General features: G+C 51.1%; 1 pseudogene; it reads left to right on the forward strand.

Annotated features, from left to right (window-relative positions):
• The first annotated feature begins 1,434 nt into the window (after window positions 1-1,434).
• On the forward strand, window positions 1,435-2,367 carry LOC144248436 (olfactory receptor 14J1-like; annotated as a pseudogene).
• The last annotated feature ends 2,226 nt before the right edge of the window (window positions 2,368-4,593 follow it).

Here is a 4,593-nt window from a genome sequence, read left to right on the forward strand (position 1 = left end):
CTCTTTAATAACTCTTTTTAACTACTATTATATATTTAATGTATTTATGATCCTTAATTAACTCTAGTATGTTTCCTTACCTTCTCTTAGATTTTAGAACTATAACCTGTCTAAATACATTTTTAAAGTGCTATATAATCTTTTTATCAGAGAAGAACCCACAAGAAGAGTATTTTGCGTTTTGAATGTGAGCAGTGATAAGAAAAACTGGGACAAAGAAAGGCCCTGGACTTATTCCAGTGGGTTGAGCCAGGGGCGTGTAACTGGGTACTGAATCTCCCATAGGATGTTCCTGTTAAATATCCTAAATAATCAACATTAACAAATTGTTGAAATCAGGGGCTGGGTGTGCCTCATCCCCACTGGGACACCTGGAAGCTTCCAATAAAGGTCTGGTTTTAACTTCACTGTTCTAACACTGTTGCAAGGGTTCTTTTTTTTCTCTTTTGATTATAGACAACAGGGGGATGAGAGAAGCAGAACAGGAATTGTAATCCCAGAATCACAGAACATTCTGAGTTGAAAGGGACACACAGGATCATCAAAGGAATGTTTGAACATTTACAGAGACTCCAGAACGGTGACTTTGGCTGGTCAGTGTCTCTGCTGGGAGCCTCCCAAAGGGCCTTCAGCCACTCCTCAGCCCTGGGCAGCAGCAGCATCACCTCTGCAGGGCCCAGCAGGGCTCTCCTGAGCTGCCCTTGCCCAGCTGCACACAGAGCCTGCCCCAGCCAGGGCCCTGCACACAGGCAGGTTTCTGTAGGGCCGGGCCGAGGGCACACAGGGTGGGATGGGCTCTGTGAGCGCTGGCAGGGACAAGGCACCTCTCAGGAGGGGATGTCCAGGCCCAGGGAGATGCTCAGGGAAGGAGAGGGGCTGAACAGAGCAGTGCTGGGGGAACAAACCCATCCAGCCCCTCACCTTCCCTCAGCCACAGGGAATCCTTTGCCTCTCACATCTCTCAGTGGCAAACTCTGAGTGCAGCAGGAATGCTGGGGATTTCTGACCTCAGAGAGACAGGAATCGTGTGTGGGTAGGAAATCAATTCCTAAATCCAACCCCTGCCATCAACTTCTCTTAGAAGTATAAGTGCAGATGGTACCAAGCCTTTCTGCAGTAGGAGTGATTCCCCTCACAGATCCTGAATATCCAGCCTTGTCCCTCTGCCACATGGCCACAAACCCAGGGCAGCAGAGCAGGGATGGCTTCTCCAGAGCCCCCACATACAGCCCTTGCTGCTCCTGGCACACTCAGCCAGCACAACTGGAGCTCAGGCAGGGACCTGGGTGAAGGTTTTCCCAGAGCAGGAACAAGGGTGGGTGAGTCCCAGCAGGACAGGCTGCAGGGAATGGCCCAGGTTTGACTCCAAGCAGCCTCTCCTGACTTGTCCCTGTCCTTTCTCCATGAACAGGTGCCCATGTGCAGCCACAGCAAATGTCCAACAGCAGCTCCATCAGCCACTTCCTCCTGCTGGCACTGGCAGACACGCGGCAGCTGCAGCTCCTGCACTTCTGCCTCTTCCTGGGCATCTCCCTGGCTGCCCTCCTGGGCAACGGCCTCATCATCAGCGCCGTAGCCTGCGGCCACCACCTGCACACGCCCATGTTCTTCTTCCTGCTCAACCTGGCCCTCAGCGACCTGGGCTCCATCTGCACCACTGTCCCCAAAGCCATGCACAATTCCCTCTGGGACACCAGCACCATCTCCTACTCAGGATGTGCTGCTCAGCTCTTTTTTTTTGTTTTCTGTGCAGTAACAGAGTTTTGCCTCCTGACCATCATGTGCTATGACCGCTACGTGTCCATCTGCAAACCCCTGCACTATGGGACCCTCCTGGGCAGCAGAGCTTGTGCCCACATGGCAGCAGCTGCCTGGGCCAGTGGCTTTCTCTATGCTCTGCTGCACACAGCCAATACATTTTCCTTGCCCCTGTGCCAGGGTAATGCCCTGGGGCAGTTCTTCTGTGAAATCCCCCAGATCCTCAAGCTCTCCTGCTCCAAAGCCTACCTCAGGGAACTTGGGCTCCTTGCTTTTAGTGCTAGTTTCTTATTTGGTTGTTTTGTGTTCATTGTTTTCTCCTATGTGCAGATTTTTAGGGCTGTGTTGAGGATCCCCTCTGAGCAGGGACGGCACAAAGCCTTTTCCACCTGCCTCCCTCACCTGGCCGTGGTCTCCCTGTTCCTCAGCACTGGCACATTTGCCTACCTGAAGCCCCCCTCAATGTCCTCCCCATCCCTGGATCTGATAGTGTCACTTCTGTAGTCGGTGGTGCCTCCAGCCCTTAACCCCCTCATCTACAGCCTGAGGAACCAGGAGCTCAAGGCTGCATTGAGGAGACTGATGACTGGATGCTTTCAGGAACATTAAAGTGCTAGCCAGTTTCTGCAATTCACTCCTAATAAATGTCATTTTTGATACTTCTTGTTGGTTTAATTTGCTGGGTTTTTTTTTTTTAATTGACTTTTTTCATATTTTCCACAGTAAATGTCATTTTTTTGTGCCATTTATCATTTTGCCTCTCTACACATTCCCCGTGTCCTCAGACTGTGTCAATGAGGGGCTGCAGTCTTGGTGGCTTTCAAGGAACTAAAGCATCTGCCAGCAGAGTTTTCTGCAGAGATGCCCTTTTGTTGCCTTCTCTGGAGCTGCAGCAGCAATGTCTGTCTGCAGAGCTGGGGCAGATCAGGGCTGGCACAGCAGCTGTGCCCAGGAGCAGCAGCACTTGGTGCTGCCAGTGCTGCTCCCGTGGCCCTGCCCCGCTGCCCTGGTGGCCCTGGTGTTGCTGCAGGGCCTGAGTGCTCTCAGGGCCGGGCACAGTCCTGGGGGTGGCAGTGCCGGGGCTGCAGCAGGGACAGGCCATGGGCACTGCTGGGGCAGCGCTGACGCCTCAGGCCAGGGCCTGGGGGCTCCAGGCTCCTTGCCCAGGCTCTCTCAAGAACACAGCCAGGCCAATGCTCAGCACAGAAAACCCCCGTGAGCAGCCCCAGGCTGGCCGTGGACAGGCTGGGGGCAAACAGCACGGCTGGTGCTCTGCAAGGGCCCTGGGGGAGACGGGAAGGAGCAGCAGAGCAGGGGCTGATCCATCCCCAGTGCGCTGCACAGCCCAGGGCAGCGTCCCAGAGCCCTGGTACTGCTGGCCACACCATTCCTGATCCAGGCCAGGAGCCATTGGCCTTCTTGGCCACCTGGGCACTCTTCTGGCTCATGTCCAGCCTGCTGTCCATCAGTCCCTGCAGGTCCCTTTCTGCCTGGCTGTCCAAGTTATAAAAAAAAAAAAAACAAACGTTTTCCAATTCCCATCTGAGTAGGAGTTGCCTTGGGGCAGTTTTCCTTATCTGTTGTTAATGGCCTCATCAATGCCTGAGAGATAACACCGTCCAGGAGGAGGAGGTGATTAAGGACACACCTTGTGACTCATAATGACCCATCCTGAGATGCTCTGCCCAAGGGGAGGAGCTAGGCATTCCCACCTGGATAAAACTGGAGATTTCTACACAGAGGGGAGCCTTTCCACAGGTTCTCTGAGAAGACACAGCAACTACATCTGCCATCCCAAGAGGACTGCAGCTACTCCAATTCGGACTGCTACCAGCACGCTGGCCAGGTTGTATTCTGACTTTGTCAGTAGCCTTTCCCTTTGTATTATTGCATGTATTTTTGTCCTTTTCCCCTTTTCCCAATAAATTGTATTTCTGACTTGGAGTCTCTCACTGGTTTTGCTTTCAAACCAGGACATATTTTTGGCGCCCAATTTGGGGCAAGAAATTACTGAGAGAAGTCAGAATTACAATCTTGTATTGTAGAGGGTACCTCTTCACTATGATGCTTAACATGCTTTTTTGGGTCTTATACCTAGCTCTCTATATTTTCCCAAATGTGGGGAATTATTTGGCAATTGTAATGCTCATGTGTAGACCAGGGTATGGTATGAGAATTGCTTTATTGGTCTACTATGTCTATTGCATTATGACCTCTGAGGCAATGAACATGATTTGGAATAAGTACTCAATTCTGTTTGCTTGTCCTAATCTAGGCTGCTACGTTTGGGGCCTCAGCAACCTCACCCAGCCCCTGGGGGGAGGGGTAAAGATTGATGTTTTCAAACCTTTCAGGCTTGACACAGCAGCTTTTGAAAATGTTAAGTTCCCTCTGGATGCCAAGGACAGCATAATGTTGTTGTTAGTTCTTTGTCTTCTGTGCACAATCTGCAACATGCTTAGAAACAAAACACTACATAGTGTGGTGCAGCAAAACATACATAGTGTGGTGCAGCGTCTTCTTGAGGAAGAGGAAACAAGAAGGAAAGCAGCAGTGTCCGTGCCCGTACAGAATACCACAACAGCATCCATGTCAACACAGGCTGCCATAGAGAAAGAAGAAACCAAAAGGAAAACAACAGTGTCCGTGTCTACGCAGACTGTAATGGAAGAAATAACAAAAAGCAAAGCAAAAGTGTCTATGTCTACACAGACCAGCACAGAGGAGGAAGGAACCAAAAGCGCCATCAGCATCTCCACACAAACCATCACCAAACCAGAGCAGCCTGAACCCATAGTAGTTGCCCCCGTTCAGAAGAAGAAATCGAGGAGCAAA

Source organism: Lonchura striata, unplaced genomic scaffold (assembly GCF_046129695.1).
Source record: "Lonchura striata isolate bLonStr1 unplaced genomic scaffold, bLonStr1.mat Scaffold_123, whole genome shotgun sequence".
NCBI lineage: Eukaryota > Metazoa > Chordata > Aves > Passeriformes > Estrildidae > Lonchura > Lonchura striata.